This window comes from Homarus americanus, unplaced genomic scaffold (assembly GCF_018991925.1).
Source record: "Homarus americanus isolate GMGI-L3 unplaced genomic scaffold, GMGI_Hamer_2.0 scaffold55640, whole genome shotgun sequence".
Lineage (NCBI taxonomy): Eukaryota > Metazoa > Arthropoda > Malacostraca > Decapoda > Nephropidae > Homarus > Homarus americanus.
Genome location: NW_024713650.1, coordinates 5,621,247 through 5,641,058, shown reverse-complemented (window position 1 = coordinate 5,641,058; position 19,812 = coordinate 5,621,247). Strand labels below are relative to the sequence as shown.

The window sequence follows — 19,812 nt, the reverse complement described above, 5'->3', positions numbered from 1 at the left end:
TTCTCAAGTGTTCACAACCTCTGGTGGGATGGGACTAAGTGCAAGATGCTTGTACGCCAGACCCGTGGAGGTGATATCCGAACAGAAGCAGCAGCCCAGAAGTTAAGTTACAGCCTGGATGAGATGTCGACGGACCTTCTCTGTCCTTCGTTCGGCTTTGCTCTGCCTCAGGGGAACGAGAGCATCGACCCCAAAGCCGACAACAGTTGCAGATATTGACTGAGGCTACAGTCACTGAATGCTGCATAGATCTGTGGCAGTAGGTAGTAGGTAGATAGGCAGCTACCAAGCAGGGAGGTACTACCACCTGGGAAGATATTGGAAGCATAATGTGTTGTCTAATGCTGCAAAAGGGCAACACGAAAGTTCTAACCAAGTCCCAGGTTGGTGATCTGACTTTCTGCCTCATTTACACACAATTGCAGGGTCTCAATTGTTTCTCTTAACATTGACAACACAACATACATATACGTTGTTTCTCACTCTTGATCTTTTTTTATTTTATTTCTTTTTGGTTCTTTATTATTATTATTATTGGAGTGCTATTATTATTATTTTTTATCTTTTTTAATTTTATTTATCTGAATTCACACATACATACACATACATACACACACACACACACACACACACACACACACATCACACACACACACACACACATATTATTATTATTATTACATTTTCGTCCCTTGGGTCCCGATGTGGGTCAGTGACCTGTGCCCGGTTGGGCAAATCCCCGTAAAAAAAAAATAATAATAATTCAACACAGCTAGGATAGCTACTTATGTATTAGGATATTTAATATTGAGGTAATAAAATGGTGGCGAAGGAATGGCTATTGGAGGAGGCTGGAGGCCATTTAAAAAAAAAAAAGTTGTAGTAGTAGCAAAGGGTGAGTGTAGTGTTGTGTGTCCTCCCTGGTATTGATATTGATATATTGATATTGAAACAGTTTATTTAGCCGTAAGTACACAGATACAGAGACGATTAAAAAAATCATAATAATAACATGGTTTAGCCAATTGAGAGCCAGAGCTCTATTGTAGGCTCCTGATATATACTGTACATTTATCTCAAGGAACTATTAAGTTGCATTTAGTATCATCTGGAATAGTACACATAGCATGGTGGTAATAAGAACATATCAAAATGTTACCATGGTCTTCACTTCGAATATATATATATATAATATATATATATATAATATATATATATATATATATATATATATATATATATATATATATATATATATTTGTTACGCCGTCTCTTAATTTACTTAAATATCAGGTTCTAGGCGTAACCAAACAAAAAGTGAAGTAAATTAAAGGGAATAAAATAAATAAAGTAAACCTTTAAGAATTTAATTAATTAAATATTAACACAATAAAGAGCCTCGTAGGCTGTCACAACAAATTGATTCACCATCGAAACTTTTAAGACAAAATGATACTAAACATCGAAACATCAAAAGAATAAAAATAAAGCATTGGATTACGTTAACACTGCATAAACATATAAAAACTAACACTGAAATTAACTAACGTGAAACAACACTGAATTACTTAAATGTAACGAAGCAAATACTGATGGACATAAATAGACATAAATAGGTACTCACATAGATATACCACATTGGTGGCGACAGGAACAACACAAATAAATTAGTATAAGTAACAGGTGACGAGTGTCACCAAAGGATGTGAACTGTATGACAAGAGGACTGGAACTAACTCCGTCAGTTGGTGGGTCCTATATATAAGGTCGGCTCCGCCACGCGACCGCCGGTGGGTCGTTTAACGATGCAGATGGTCGTTAGAGAACAAAGAATACTGGTTACAATACAAAATGAATAAGATGGGGACAAATAATAACAGTTAAAACCTTAACAGCACAGGGTAAGGTGACTAGATTATATAATAGTAAATATATATATATATATATATATATATATATATGTATATATATTGTTCGGAATAAAGACGAAAGCTAAGGTGCTCCGTTTCCATTTTCCTGTGTGATTTTATCAAGATATATATTTAATATATACATTTTACTTCATATTATATATCTATATATTTATATATATATTTATTTATATATTTATTTATCTATTTATTCATTTATCTATTTATCTATTTATTTATTTATCTATATATTTATTTATATATTTATATATTTATTTATTTATATATTTTTTTTATATTTATTTATATATATATTTATTTATTTGTTTATATATATATATTTATTTATTTATTTATATATATATTTATTTATATATTTATATATTTATATATATATTTATTTTATATTTATTTTATATTTATTTTATATTTATTTTATATTTATTTATTTATTTTATTTTTATTTATTTATTTATGTATTTATTTATTCATTCATTTATTTATTCATTTATTTATTCATTTATTTATTTTATTTATTCATTTATTTATTCATTCATTCATTCATTCATTCATTCATTTATTTATTTATGTATATATTTATTTATTTTACACTGAGAACTGCATCTCGGTGAGGCAAGATCTTCTCTGCTCTCGAAGTACTACGTCATCCTGACGATTCTGACCTGTGACCAGGCGAAGGTCGTAAGACTGTACACAGTCACATGCCCTTCACGCAAGCAACTAAACCTCCTTGTCCTAAGGAAGTTTTTTTACTCCTTTGCAATCAGGGGGGTGACAGGGGTCGTCCGCAGACCAGTGAGTGGTGGCCTTATCGTCACCTTCGCGGAATGGGGACAGGCCCAGCAAATAGCAAACATAACAGAAATTAACGGGATCAAGATACTAGTGGAAGCTCACACAGAGGATAACTTGGTGTTGGGAGTCATCTCCCACACCGAGATAGAACACCTTGAAAAAGAAGAACTGGCCGAGCTGATCGGAAACCAGCTCTCAATAGTAGGGAAGCTGACCAGTGCAACTGCACTGGTTAGTTACCCCAAGAATCTACCAAGCACCATATTGCTGGGATGGGAGAACATCCCATTAAGACAGTATGAAAGAAGACCAACATGGTGCTACAAATGCCAGAGGTATGGCCATCTGGCAGGGAAGTGTCGAGCTCAGGAGGTCTGTTGCAGTTGCAGGACACCCGGGCACCAGCACACCAACAGCTCAGCGGCCGCCAAGAAATGCGTAGCTTGTGGTGGCCCTCACTCCTCTTCCGACCGGGAGTGTCCCATGTGGAGGGACGAGTGTCGGGTGGCTAAGCTGCGAAGCAAGAAAAAAATGAACTACAAGGAGGCTCTGAGCCAGTGGCGTAGCTAGAGTGTGTGCCGCCCGGGGCGGCCCTTGAGTTTGCCGCCCCCCCCGCCCGTGCCAATAGCATGGAAGCTGACCAGTGCAACTGCACTGGTTAGTTACTCCCCAAGAATCTACCAAGCACCATATTGCTGATGGGAGAACATCCCATTAAGACAGTATGAAAGAAGACCAACACAGTAGCTACAAATGCCAGGAGGTATGGCCATCTGGCAGGGAAGTGTCGAGCTCAGGAGGTCTGCTGCAGTTGCAGGACACCTGCACCAGCACATCAACAGCTCCAGCGGCCGCCAAGAAATGCGTAGCTTGTGGTGGCCTCACCCTCTTCCGACTGGGAGTGTCCCCCATGTGGAGGGACGAGTGTCGGTGGCTAAGTTGCGAAGCAAGAAAAAATGAACTACAAGGAGGTTCTGAGCCAGTGGCGAAGTTAGAGGTAAGCTGCCCAAGGCCCCTGAGTTTGCCGCCCTTCTGCCCGTGCCCCCACAAAAAATACATCAATTGTTGCTCCACGAGCAATCCTAATTTCCAACCTTCCACAGTGAAATTCCGAACGTGAGCTGCACTGGATTCGTGCTCGGATATTCTAGGATTCAGTTTCACCATATGTTGAATCCATCCTCAGAATTAAACAGTTTGCAACAAAAAGCAGTAAAGAGCTTCCTTGGAAGGGAGTACCATCCATGATCCCCAACATTCTTTTCACCATTTGCAGAGTTTGAAAACCATTCGCGTGTTAGTTTTCTAGTTTGTCCTTTTGGTTGACACACCTTCACGAATTACTTCACCAAAATCAGAATCTAGATTTTGAACCACAGACGCACCTTGACGTACCCAGAAAAGATCCGTGTGTCATTGTTAATCTTGCTTGGCCATAGCCAAACATCTTTTATGTCCACTCTGTCCACAGCTGGTCCCGGAATATTTTCTTCTTCTCATGTTCTTCATCACTTGAAGGAGTTGGAAGGACGAATCGCTTGGAAGTTGAACTTGAATCCCTTGAATTTGATAATGATTTGGATTCTACATGACTGATGTATTTAAAGAGTGCCCCTTTATTCTTGTTTAATACTTCCTCTTGCCTTTCTTTTTCTATACACAGCACCATCACTTTCTTTAGCTCGCTTCATCTGGGGACAGAGTGATAGAAGTATAAAACATTAATTTTTTCGAGAAATAAATTCACACTGCATGTTTAAAATTAAAAGATAAAAAAAAAATTGAAAAAATGACGAGAACTTTAGATAAAAGTGATGAAGCTAAATATTACGTCACAAATTCTCACTTTTAACAAATAACACATTAAGAAAAAGCTCTGTGTAGCAAAAGAATGCTTTTGTGAATTTACAAAAAAATTTAAAATGTATTACGTAATATTATTTATTATTTCGGCATTGCAGAATATAAAAAAAAACGCTATTCCAAAAGTAATATGCATAGGAAAAACATTTTTTAAATAGCATTTCAGCATATATATATATATATATATATATATATATATATATATATATATATATATATATATATATATATATATATATATATATATATATATATATATATATATATATTGAGTATACAACTAAAGAGAATTGACAACTGGCCACATACAGTACGCCACAATGTATTAAACGAAAGTACTTGCTGCTTGTCTTTCCTTTCTCCAGTGGTTATTGTGCATCTATTCTTCATGGTGATGTGAAGTTTCTGCATGCATATATATATATATATATATTATTTTAGGTTAGGTTAGGAATCCGTTACATAAAACAATTGTACTGCACCGTTATCTTTTATTGAGTATGATCTAAAATCACGGCATAATGACACTGTCACACTAGTGTCATTATCATCTAAAATGATTAAAATCACAGCAATGTAAAAATAACAGCTTGATCTAAAATCACGGTATCAATGTAATACAATGGAAATGTAAAAAGTAGCAACTTAATCTAAAATTACAGACTCAGAGTACAGTGAAATGGATGTCTGACATAAGCCCCCCCGACGAAAGCCACCCAGACAAAAGCCCCCCAGACAAAAGCCCCCTACTTTGATCAGGGTGGCTTTTGTCTGACAACCCTAACCCTAACCTAACCTAACCCAACCTAACCTAGCTTAACCTAACTCTAACCCTAACCTAACCAATAATTAACCACAGAGAAGAACAGTATATTTTACCCTCAACTATTTAATTACAGTTAACCCTCACTTTACGCGGTTAATGTAACCCGCAGGGTCCCGCGAAAAGTGAGGAACGCGTAAAATGAATAACATAACATATGGGATTAATTGAAATGGAGTCCGGGCCGACCCCCAAACTCCACTTTTTGACGACACACAACTTTGTTGTAGTAAAAATTTTATCTTAACTTTATGATGGTATGAAAAAACAAGTAATATAGAAGAGGTTAGGTTAGGAAAAATAAAGGTTAACATAGGAAAAATAAAGGTTAGGTTAGAAAAACAAAAAGTTAGGTGGAACACTTACGGTAGTAGAAGAGATGGGTCGGCATACGGGGATGGAGGCTGGTTCCGAGGCAGAGGGCAGATTACTGGCCCTCAGGTGAATCACCATTACTAGGTGAATCACCATCACTGTCACTTACAGTTGTCAGGGCTTCCCTGACAAATCCCTCAAAGTCATCTTCACTGTCACTATCACTGGCTTGGGCTGGCTGTGGTGGGTTGCGGGCGAAGAACTCGGTTATGCTTTTTTGACGGCTGGTGTTTATGTTGTCGTGATACACCGTGATGTACGGCTCCATAGCCTGCACCAGCCGGGTATGGAAGACTTCATAGCGGTCATCGTCATTGTCGCGGGAAAGGAAGGACTTCATTTTCTCTGCACACTCCATGGCACCCTTAATATCACTATGAGTTAAACTGTGTTCTTCGGAGAATGACGCACCTTCTTCCTCCTCTTCACTGACGTGATCTTCTTCCAACATCTCGTCGGCAGTCACTTCAGGATCTCTGATCACCTCCAGGATGTCGTCGTTGGTGGTCTCGGAGAAGCCTGGAACTGTAACAGTCTGCGCAGCTTCTCTGGCAAGGTCCACTGCTACTGCAACATTCTGAACCTCACCAGTCACAGATTGACTCCTCCTCTCACCTGGTATTCCATGCAACACATGTCTCCATGCGTGACGAATTGTAGCAATAGACAGCTGATCCCATGACTCCACCAAGAAGTCCACAGCTTTCTTGATGTTAAATACTCTCCAGAATTGTTTGAACAGTATTTTTTGCTGTGCCAACTGTTGATCCTCATCTTCTTCGCTCTTGCTATCGGTGGTGGTGTCACTCAGGTTACGCAACTCTTCCCTGGTGTTGGTGTAGTCGTTCAGGAGTTTGAATTTTTTTGTTGAGAATGCAGCTTTTACATTACAGATTAACTCTTGGTCCATGGGCTGTAATATAGACGTAGTGTTGGGAGGAAGGAAGACCACTTTTACGTTGGGGTGACGATCTAACAGTAGGGGCGAGTGTCCTGGTGCGTTGTCCAGCAGCAACAAAATATTGAATGGCACATTCTGTCGCTCACAGAATTTCTTTACATCGGGAACAAAACAGTCATCAAACCAGGAGAGGGACAGTGTAGAGAACATCCACGCCTTACGTGCGGTCAGCCAGTGGACATTTAGCTTGGTCATGTCCATGGTTTTGTAGGCGTGCGGCTTGCGTGCTGTGTGGATCACCGATAACTTGAGCTTACAGGTACCGGAGGCATTGGTGGTAAACAGGACGGTGATGCGTTCCTTCTGCATCTTCCGGCCCCGAATCCTGCTGGCATTCTTTACAACGAAGGACTTGGAAGGTAGCTTTTTCCAGAAAAGACCAGATTCGTCCATGTTAAACACCTGGTCGTCACTGTACTGTCCTTCCTCCATAATCTCACGTAAAAACGGAGGAAATTCCCTAGCCGCAGCACGGTCAGCACTCGCTTCTTCACCACCAATGTTTATATTGGTGATCTTGTTCCGGATCTTAAACCTCTGTAACCACCCAGAGGAAGCATTAAAGGGTTTGGGCTCTGTAATTCCCATCTTTCGTGCCACTGCCATGTACAGTTCACGTGCGTAGTCCTTAACAGAGCGCGTGTCGACCGCCATGTTCCGTCGCGCCTGACGCACCAAGTACCTCACAAGTAATTTTTCTGTCTTGAGAAGCACCTGGTTGTGAAAATACTTGATCATAGAAGCACCTGTAGACTTTGTGATCTTCATGTGCTCCTTTATCTTGGCTGCATCCTTCTTTATTGTTCGAATCGTAGATTCATTCACACCATGCTGGCGCGCCAAATCAACCTGCCTTGTTCCTTTCTCCAACTCTTGGATGATGGTATACTTCACCTCGTAGCTTAAGGAACGTCGTGTCTTCTTTGGCTTAGTGCCGCTGGGTCCAGGTAAGGAAAGGTTTCTCTCTGGGGGTGGTGGTCCGGCGGAAGCCATTTTACGGAACAATGGATGCACGTTTACACGGTGTGGCCTTGAGGGATGAAACTGCCGCGGCTAGGTCAAGCGTCGTCTTTCCTCCCTCCCTCCCTCCCCCGGGTGGACACGTCATAATACTTTAAGCCAATTACAGCTAGCAGCAGAGGGGGGTAGGGATGCATGGCCAATCACAGTCCGATACGTCATATGACGTCAGTGATAACGCAACAAAGACACACACTGCGCAACCTTACCGCGCGGCTTGCCCAAGCGGAGGGAGGAGGAGGGAGAGGCGAGGAGCACAGGCAGGCAGGCGGGCGGGTGGCGGGTGGGGCGAATCTAAAAATAGCGTCGCGCCGGACACTCTCCGCGTAATGGGGTTCACGTACCGCGTAATGTGAGCACGTTAGGTTCTGGCAAGGCACCGTGGAAACGCGGAATGCGGGACCGTAAAGTGAGGGTTAACTGTATATATATATATATTTTGAATAGTTTGCCTTACTGTTGTCAGACAAAAGCCACCCCGATCAAAGTAGGGGGCTTTTGTCTGGGTGGCTTTCGTCTGGGGGGCTTTTGTCTGGGTGGCTTTTGTCGGGGGGGCTTTTGTCTGTACCCCAGTGAGGATAGTGTCTTAGTATAAAATCGCAATGCTGTGAAACAAAATCTTAATATTTAATCTCAGTACCGCAGCAAAAGTCACATCAATATTTTTTAACCAATACTTTAATATTTCTTACCTTATAGTATTATGTCTTCCAACGAAGTAAATAACTGGATCGAAAACACAAGAGAACTTAAAAGTCGTCTAGCCTCCCCTCGTCTTGTCACGATGGAGACTTGTGCAGAACTGAAGTGAATTGCTTGTAACTGGTGGATTGGTCGGCTGTACATGAACTGATATGACCCGAGACTGCATGGTTTTGCAGCTACTGGAGACGTTAATCCTTCCCTTTGTATCGGCGGCAAGTTAATCCTCGTCGTGTCTGACCTAACACCTGACCCACACCACATGAGCTCACTGGCGTACTTGTTTGAAGTTGTTTCCTTAATCCTCAACAGGTTACAGGTTGTGTGTGTGGCGGGGGGCCTCATAGCAAGGGTGTAGCTCATGACGTGGCCGTGATGATGTGGGTCAGGTGTTAGGTCAGACACGACAAGGATTAACTTGCCGCCGATACAAAGGGATGGATTAACGTCTCCAGTAGCTGCAGATATGGGTGATGAGCAGACCCAAAAGTGCCGCCCCCTAAAAGTGCCGCCCGGGGCGGACCCCCCCCCAGCTACGCTAGTGCTGGAATCCTTGCAAGACAGCCAATAATTTGAATATAAACGTCATATATTTTGCTCAAGAGATGAAAATTGTTGTACATTACTGTAGTGTACAGTACTGTAGTACATTTTATAAAAAAGTTTTTCAACTGTATTTTTGGGTAGATTTACATAGATTTCTTCATTTATTTTCATCCATTTACATGCACACACCATATTAAAAGAATTGTAATAGAAATAAATGACCTTAGTGCAAAGCTGGAGTGCACATGTACTAATTTGATTACGGTACTAAAATTGTTTTGTCTAGTGCAAATTATAGCATGTTTGTATTCAAATTAATCAGTATGTTACAAGAATCCCAGCTATGTTAATAATATTCACCCAGGTCATTTCAATGGCTTTTTATAAGAGAGAAGCTTAGTCACCTAAGAACTGATAAATATACACACGTTAGACCTGGGCCTGTGCCAACTGTCAAACGTACTACCTCCCCACCCCTCCCCCCACGCCCCCTCGCTCGCTCCCACCCTCTCTCTCCCCCATCTGCTCGGCGTTGCAGGAATCCTTGTAAAACAGTGAATAATTTGAATATAAACGTCATGTATTTTCACAAGAGATAAAAATTAATCACCTGTGTCACATTACAGTAGTGATTTAAGAGTAAAAGTGTATATGTACGTATATAGTATTCCACATACACGTAAGTATAAATAAAAAGTTTATGTGATGATCGGACAACGTCCATTTTGGTTAACGTCACGTTTCCAAGAACGTGTCTAGGACGTTAACCAGCGCATGACTGTAATAGTGATTGTGGTGGTGCTGGTAAAAGTTATTGTAGTGGTGGTGCTGGAAATAGTGATTGTGGTGGTGGTGCTAGTAAAAGTGATTATAGTGGTGGTGCTGGTAATAGTGATTGTGGTAGTGGTGCTGGTAATAGTGATTGTGGTGGTGCTGGTAAAGTGATTGTGGTGATTGTGGTGCTGGTAATAGTAATTGTGGTGGTGGTGCTGGTAATAGTGATTGTGGTAGTGGTGCTGATAATAGTGATTGTGGTGGTGGTGCTTGTAATAGTGATTAGGGTGGTGTTGGTAAAGTGATTGTGGTGGTGGTGGTGCTAGTAATAATGATTGTGGTAGTGGTGCTAGTAAAAGTGATTGTAGTGGTGGTGCTGGTAAAAGTGATTGTGGTAGTGGTCCTGGTAATAGTAATTGTGGTGGTGCTGGTTAAAATGATTGTGGTGGTGGTGCTTGTAATAGTGATTGTGGTAGTGATGCTGGAAAGTGATTGTGGTGGTGCTGGTAATAAGTATTGTGGTGGTGGTGCTGGTGGAGTGATTGTGGTTGTGGTGCTGGTGAAGTGGTTGTGGTGACATGAGTTTGGTGGTGGTGCTAATAAGTGATTGCGGTTGTGGTACTGGTCAGTGATTGTGGTTGTGGTGCTGGTAATGGTGATTGTGGTGGTGGTGCTGGTGGTGATTATGGTTGTGGTGCTGGTGAAGTGGTTGTGGTAAGTGGTTGTGGTGAAGTGAGTTTGGTGGTGGTGCTAATAAGTGATTGTAGTAGTGGTGCTGGTAATAGTGATTGTGGTGGTGGTTCTGGTTGTAATGATTGTTTATCAGACCACAGCTTACAGCCCAGAGAAATACAACACACATAACAGTAAGTAGATGCCCACGTGGTCACCTACGCAAGTTGACACACCCTACAGTAACAGTAAGATGTGACCCAGGAGAGGTCAAGGACGAGGTACCAGAGTAAACCCGGCGTTATGACCGTGTTACTCAAGAAGTTACCCTCTAGCCAGTACGCCTGTCACCTGACCAGACACACCCAGATTAGTGACCACATCTTCCGGCTCGTGACCGCCAATATATAGGCCCTGCAGCTCCCTACTTGGACATTAGCATTGGGATTATTATTGTAACAGGGAGGGGACCGACAGCTCATTCCGAGGAGACTTCCCTCCTCCGCTAGCAGAGTCTCCCACAGGAGACTGAGTCCAACAGCACCTGCATTCATCCCCCAGCCGCTGGGCCTCCCTCAGGTCACACGAGTCATTATATCAGAGCGATCCTTAGGGTGAGTTACTTACAGTGGGAAGTGTATCCATTTCATGTTTGTGTCCGAGAGTCAGTGTCTAGTAGTTTCGATATATTGATCTTTTAATGTGTCTGTATCATTCAGTTGAATAATAAATAGTTGTATTGAAGGTGGTGTTTAGAAAATCCCCCCCCCCCCCACCTCCAGAATATAATATCAAGTGAAAGTAACGAATCAGCCAAGATAGTAACGTAAATATATTTATTTAACATGTGTTATACTGGCGGCAGTGTACTTAACATAAACTCACGCTCTCCCTCGTTTAAAAATTACACCTGGCACATCTCTCCCTACATTTAATTCAGTTCGAGTATTGTTTAACGGTGTGCGGTAAGGAACCCGGAGTAGTACAGCGTGGAAAGTGTCCTAGTGTGTGTCATCTTAACAGCACAAGTAAATGTTTCTCATCGTGGTATGTGTGAATTGTTACTAGCATAACTCCCCAGAATATGTTCAGTGCTTAATGTAATTTGTTAGTGTCCCCTGTGATTGGTAATGTTCTCAGTGTCCCAAGTGCAATTTAACTGTCGGTCAGTACTACATGTACACGTTTTGTTTTAGTGATAGAAGTTGTGTCTATACTAACTGTTATAACCTAACATGTGATATAACCTACACCCTCCTCCCTGTCCTAATCCCCACTCCTCCCGTCTGCCCCGCCTCAACTAGTCCCACCCCACGTGACCTCACTAATTCCTAGTCTGTTTTGTCCTATAAGCTATGTTTTTAAATCAATGGTTTGTGTAATTTGATATTGTGATAATTTTAGAGCTTCACTCAGTGGATTTTTATGCTAGTATGATTTATAATGTACTCTTTGACACGTAGTGATAAATAATATTCAGTGCGTGCGTGCGTGCGTGCGTGCGTGCGTGCGTGTGTGTGTGTGTGTGTGTGTGTGTGTGTGTGTGTGTGTGTGTGTGTGTGGGTGTTCATTGGTCATCAACAACCATATAAAGACAATTTTTTTAGTGGGTTCTCTCTCAGTCACCCATGCTGCCATCTAAGGGATAAGGAAAAAATCATATAAACATTGCAATAAAGACCAATGTGGCTGTGGATCTCACTTGCCAGTGTTATTACTTAGTTGGACAGACAGACAGACACACAGATACATATAAATTTATTCAGTAAATTCATCACAAAATGTTTAAAAAATTCAGCCAGTTATGTACAGTGCAGGAATACAACAAATATACAGTGCAGGTATACAACAAATATACAGTGCAGGTGTACAAACAATGGTAAACAGTTAGTCAATTCGACCAAGGATTCCCAACACAGTCATGAGAAGATTATTTCCAGTTGGTCTTCTTTTGGAAATAAGTAATCCATTATTTACACTTGAAATAAATCTTAACAACATGCAAGACCAAACAGTTGTGCAGATAATTTTTCTGTAAGACCTTTCCCTACAAATTTCATGTAAGATCCTTCTCATCAGTGTGTACAGCCATATGTCTCTTCAGATGACCTTTTGTGTAATAACATTTACCACACTCTTTACACTTAAAATTCTTCTCACCGGTGTGTACAACCATATGCTACTTCAGAATGCTCTTTCTGGAATAACATTTACCACATTCTTCACACTTAAAATCCTTCTCATCAGTGTGTACAGCCATATGTCTTCAGAATGCCCTTAGTGGAATAACTTTTACCACATTCTTCACACTTAAAATCCTTCTCATTAGTGTGTATAGCCATATGCTGGTTCAGATTGCCTTTACTGGAATAACTTTTACCACACTCTTCACACTTAAAATTATTCTCACCAGTGTGTACAACCATATGACGCTTCAGAATGCTCTTACTGGAATAACATTTACCGCACTCTTCACACTTAAAATCCTTCTCATCAGTGTGTATTGCCATATGATGCTTCAGAATGCTCTTTCTGGAATAACATTTACCGCACTCTACACTTAAAATTCTTCTCACCAGTGTGTACAGCCCTATGCCGCTTCAGATGGCTCTTTCTGGAATAACATTTACCACACTCTTCACACTTAAAATTCTTCTCATCAGTGTGTATAGCCATATGATGCTTCAGAATGCTCTTTCTGGAATAACATTTACCACACTCTTCACACTTAAAATTCTTCTCATCAGTGTGTACAGCCATATGATGCTTCAGAATGCTCTTTCTGGAATAACATTTACCACACTCTTCACACTTAAAATTCTTCTCATCAGTGTGTACAGCCATATGATGCTTCAGAATGCTCTTTCTGGAATAACTTTTACCACACTCTTCACACTTAAAATTCTTCTCATCAGTGTGTACAGCCATATGCTGCTTCAGAATGCTCTTACTGGAATAACTTTTACCACACTCTTCACACTTAAAATTCTTCTCACCAGTGTGTACAACCATATGATGCTTCAGAATAACTTTTACCACCTCTTCACACTTAAAATTCTTCTCACCAGTGTGTACAGCCATATGCTGCTTCAGATCACTTTTTCTGGAATAACATTTACCACAATCTTTACACTTAAAATTCTTCTCACCAGTGTGTACAGCCATATGCTGCTTCAGAATGCTCTTTCTGGAATAACATTTACCACACTCTTCACATCCTTCTCATCAGTGTGTACAGCCCTATGCTCTTCAGATCACCTTTTCTAATAACATTTACCACACTCTTACACTTAAAATCTTCTCACCAGTGTGTATACCATATGATGCTTCAGAATGCTCTTTCTGGAATAACATTTACCACATACACTTAAAATTCTTCTCACCAGTGTGTACACATATGCTGCTTCAGATCTTTTTCTGGCACTTAAAATTCTTCTCACCGGTGTGTACAACCATATGCTGCTTCAGAATGGCTCTTTCTGGAATAACATTTACCACATCTTCACACTTAAAATTCTTCTCACCAGTGTGTACAACCATATGCTCTTCAGAATGCACTTACTGGAATAACTATTTACCACACTCTTCACACTTAAAATTCTTCTCACCAGTGTGTACAACCATATGCTGCTTCAGATTTTTTACTGGAATAACTTTTACCACACTCTTCACACTTAAAATTCTTCTCACCAGTGTGTACAACCATATGCTGCTTCAGAATGCTCTTACTGGAATAACATTTACCGCACTCTTCACACTTAAAATTCTTCTCATCAGTGTGTACCATATGCTGCTTCAGAATGCTCTTTCTGGAATAACTTTTACCACACTCTTCACACTTAAAATTCTTCTCACCAGTGTGTCTATGCTGCTTCAGATGGCTCTTTCTGGAATAACATTTACCACACTCTTCACACTTAAAATTCTTCTCACCAGTGTGTATAGCCATATGATGCTTCAGAATGCTCTTTCTGGAATAACATTTACCACACTCTTCACACTTAAAATTCTTCTCATCAGTGTGTACAGCCATATGATGCTTCAGAATGCTCTTTCTGGAATAACATTTACCACACTCTTCACACTTAAAATTCTTCTCATCAGTGTGTACAGCCATATGATGCTTCAGAATGCTCTTACTGGAATAACTTTTACCACACTCTTCACACTTAAAATTCTTCTCATCAGTGTGTACAGCCATATGCTGCTTCAGAATGCTCTTACTGGAATAACTTTTACCACACTCTTCACACTTAAAATTCTTCTCACCAGTGTGTACAACCATATGATGCTTTAGTTGTTCTTTTTTGTCATAACTTTTACCACTTTTGAGACACTTAATATTAATCTCATCAACAGTAACATGTTGTGTCACATCATAGTTACTTTTAAAGCTTTCATCAAGCTCTTCACACTTAATATTTATCTCATCAACAGTCACATGTTGTGTCACATCATAGTTACTTTTAAAGCTTTCATCAAACTCTTCATACTTAATATTAATCTCATCAACAGTCACATGTTGTGTCACATCATAGTTACTTTTAAAGCTTTCATCAAGCTCTTCACACTTAATATTAATCTCATCAAGTCACATGTTGTGTCTCATTATAGTTACTGTTAAAGCTTTCATCAAGCTCTTCACACTTAATATTAATCTCATCATAGTTACTGTTAAAGCTTTCATCAAACTCTTCACACTTAATATTTATCTCATCAGTGTGTTCAGCCATACAGCTATGCATCTTCAATGAATCATTACTGTAAAATAATTCACCACACTGTAAACACTCATAATTATTTTGGCCGCTATGTCCAGCTATTTCATTCATAAACTGGGCCATCTTTTACACACTTTACAACACTCCATACAAGAAAATATTTCCTTCAGTGTACACACGTTTGGGTAACTTTTGTATTGTATAAAAAGTTCTCCACTCTTCACAGGTAAATTTGCATTAATAATTCTACACATATATGTGGTTTTTGAGCTGACTTGTGTATTTACCACAAGTGAACTTATCTCACCAGTACACAAGCACAGCAGACAAACACTTGTCACATTTATATATTGAAACTTTTATCAGCAGTGTACACAAGCACAAGTCACAAGGTAGTTGTTTAGGTAGAAACATTACAACACTCGTCATACTGTAATTAGACATTATATAACACAGTGCATCACATTAACTGGTATTGTCAGGAGAAAGATTCACTTGTGTGAACCTTCTTTTTATTCTCACTGTTTCCTAGAACACCAACTTGACTTTCATATTTGTAACTTAAGACTTGGAGAGTTGACAATTTACCTTAATCTTGTTTACAATGTTCTCCTGAAGATGTTCACTAATCCTCATACTGTCCTGACTTATACAGTTGTGAGGAATTGTTCTGCCTCTTGTGTGGGATGGCCTCCTGATGCTACCATAATGTTCCTTTCCATCCACTCACACCTTTATGTCTGAAATAAAGTGAACAGTATCATAATGCTGAAGTTTTCAGAATTCCATAGTTGATGGAAGACTTACTGGTAGATACTTACCCCAGGAGACAATTTGGCTGGCTTTGCACTGTACTCCAATAGCCTCACTTCCCTAACTAGAGTCTGTACATTGCTCACTAACTGTTGGATTGGCTGGGGATGTTGAGAGGCAGCGTACTCAAAACACCTCATCAGTTACGTACAGTAGCAGAGAAACGATACCGTAACTTTTAGACTCCTCACATTCCCGTAAATTTCTCATACTCCAAATTTAATTACGGGTCAGTAAGCAGTCCGTAACTCTAGTGTTTACCCTGTAATTTCAGTTCTCTTGTCTGACGGTAGATAGCAGTGCAAGAGCTAGTTGGCCAATCATTGCTCAGTTAACAAAATCATTAACCAATCACAAGAGAAGGAGAAATTAGCTGAGATCAACGCATGTGATGTTGCTAGACGTACACCCACCTCTCGTTTTACGCGGGGGTTACGTTGTTAAAAATCACCGCTTAATTAAAAAAGGCATAATTTAAACATAATTTTCCCATAAGAATACATGTAAATGGTACAGGTTAGGGGAACCATCATATACCACGCAGGGTATGAACAGTGCTCTCACTTGAACCAAGCACGCGGCCAACATCCGATACACGCTCTCCTCTCTGAAGGCGGTGATCACATTTAATTTCACGTCCACTGTGATTGTTTTTCGTGCCTTTTTAGCTTTAGGCGCCCCAGAGGAGGCAGATGGACGTTTACCAGACATGCTCGATGGGGAAAACAGCGTTTAGCACTAAAAAGGTATGTGATAAACACACAATGCAGATGGAAGCACAGTGAAAAAGTAGTGCTGGTGTGAACTGAGAAAGTGATACGAGGGAAGCTTGCTGGACGTGGTCACAGTTGTTGTACAGAATATTTCATTATCATCATTATCTTCATCATTAGTAGTAATAATAATTATTATTACATTATTATAAGAATTATTATTATTATTCGTAATAATATCGAAATCATTGACGTTGATATGACTGCAACTTTATAGTAATAACTTACAAGCGCCTCACCAAGCATCACACGCAACTTCACAACCAGGCGAATATGTGCGGCAAATTTAAACTGTCTTGAGCTCCGTTGTTTCCCTTTTCCCGTGTGATTTTATCAAGATTTATCTTATCCACGTTTTCATTGTGGATCCACATGAAATATATATATATATATATATATATATATATATATATATATATATATATATATATATATATATATATATATATATATATATATATATAGATATATAGATATATATATATATATATAGATATATATATATAGATATATATATAGATATATATATATAGATATATATATAGATATATATATAGATATATATATAGATATATATATAGATATATATATAGATATATATATATAGATATATATATAGATATATATATAGATATATATATATAGATATAGATATAGATATAGATATAGATATAGATATATATATATATATATATATATATATATATATATATATATATATATATATATATATATATATATATATATATATATATATATACAGTTAACCCTCACTTTACGCGGTTAATGTAACCCGGAGGGTACCGCGGAAAGTGAGAAACGCGTAAAGTGAATAACATAACATATGGGATTAATTGAAATGGAGTCCGGGCCGATCCCCAAACTCCACTTTTTGACGACACACAACTATGTTGTAGTAAAAATATTATCTTAACTTTATTATGGTATGCACACACAATTAATAATTAAGAGAAATATCAATAGTATTAGGTTTTTTAACACTTACATTAGTAGAAAAAATGGCTGGGCACACGGGGATGGGCGGTTGGTTCCGAGGCAGAGGGCAGATTATTGGCCCTCACCTGTGTCACTTGTATCACTATCCACCACAGAGGCTTGCAGGGCCTCTTTGTCAAACTCCCCAAAGTCCATATAAGTCCATATCCTCACCATAATTATCACTATCACTGACTTGGGCCGGCTGTGGTGGGTGGCGGGTGAAGAACTGGTAATGTTTTGATGACTGGGCGACCTTGTGCGCACCATGTTCACGCCGCTTACACAACATGGCGGATGGCGGGAGGTTTGGACCCAAAAATGGCGCGGCTCGCCAGCCGCTCTCCGCGTAAAGGGGTACACGCACCGCGGAATGTGAGCATCCTGGGTTCCGGTAGGGCACCGCGTAAACGTGGAAATGCGGAATGTGGGACCGCGTAAAGTGAGGGTTGACTGTGTGTGTGTGTGTGTGTGTGTATATATATATATATATATATATATATATATATATATATATATATATATATATATATATATATATATATATATATATATGATAACCACAAGGTAAAGAAAACACGAAGTTCCCAAAGCGCTTTGTGTAATTCACATCTTCAGGGTGAGTACAGACTAGAGAGATTAATTAAGAAGATTTGTGATCAGGTGAGAAGGCCGGGTCACTTGACCATCTGACCTGACCACCAACCTCACATATCGCGGTGAGTGTTAAGCTCGAGCGCTAATTTTTAAGATTTGCCCCACCCACCACCCTGCCTGGCTGCCTGCTAGCTCATAAAAATTCGCACAAATTGCCCAGGTCAGGAATCCTGGTTTGTTGCCAAATTCTTATAATTTGGTGATCATTTTGAATCTCAACCATACCTCTTTGCATTAAACATCTGATTTTTAGATAAAAATTGTTCTCTAGATAATTATGTTATCTTTTGTCCAAAATATATATTTATATTCAAAAATGTTACAAAAGATCTTGAGAATCCTTAATGTCAATTATATTATCTAACTTTAGTTTGAGGTATTATTAATTAAAATTATTGGTTTTCCCCATCTCCTTGGGGCGGTTGGTGAAGTGCAGAGAGGAGGGACCGACCGACCATCTGTTACCCGTGAAGAATATTTTTTTATTAACTTTGAAAGATATTTGTTTTAGCTCATAAATTCATACAAATTACCCAGTCTGAATATAATTTACATTGCTGGAATTCTTATAATTTGATCATTTTGAATATAAACATCATATATTTTGCATTAGACATACAAATTTTAGATAAAAATTTTTTCTCAGAGTAACTATGTTATGCATTTTAAAATATATGACATTTATATTAAATATTCCTAATCTTACGAGGAGTGTTCAGCAATGTCAATTATATTATCCCTAACTTTAATCTGAGGTATTATTTAATACTAAATGTTAAAAACTCTTGAAGGGAGATTGGTGGGGGTGGGGGAGGGTTGAGGACTGACCGCGCAGTTTGGAAGGGGGAGGCAAAATTAAATTGCTTTGATTGAGCAGATAATGGTGTCCTGAAGATTTTTTTTATTAACTAGAGATGTTGTTTTAGCTCATAAATTCATACAATTACCGGTCAGAATATAATTTAATTCTTATAATTTGGTGATCATTTGAATATAAACATCATATATTTTGCATTAAACATACAAATTTTAGATAAAAATTTTCTCTAGGTAACTATGTTATCTTTTTGTAAATATCTGACATTTATATTCAAAAATATTCCCTAGTCTTACAAAGGAATCAGCAATGTCGAATATAATATCTAACTTTAATTTGAGGTATTTATTTATTAAAATTTAGTGGTTTTCCCACAAAATTTCTCCAGAGAGGGAAAAACCCGGCAGTGTAGTGTGAGAGGAGAGGAGTTGAGTCCATTATTTGAATGGACATTAACTTGGCGACTATATTTCTCTATTTCTCTTAAGTATTAATTATTGTGCATGCCATCATAAAATTAAGATGTTATTTTTACTACAACATAGTATATTGCCTTCAAAAAGTGGAGTTTGA

General features: G+C 39.0%; 1 protein-coding gene and 1 pseudogene across 1 annotated transcript in view; both read right to left on the bottom strand.

Annotated features, from left to right (window-relative positions):
- Window positions 1–14,032: 14,032 nt before the first annotated feature.
- LOC121874088 lies at window positions 14,033–15,053 on the bottom strand (annotated as a pseudogene).
- Window positions 15,054–15,683: 630 nt separating this feature from the next.
- Window positions 15,684–19,812, bottom strand: part of LOC121874076 (gastrula zinc finger protein XlCGF57.1-like) — a 77,497-nt gene continuing 73,368 nt past the window's right edge. The window contains exon 4 of the transcript XR_006090362.1: window positions 15,684–15,923. The gene's annotated coding sequence lies outside the window, so the exon portion shown is untranslated. The remainder of the gene's footprint in view (window positions 15,924–19,812) is intronic.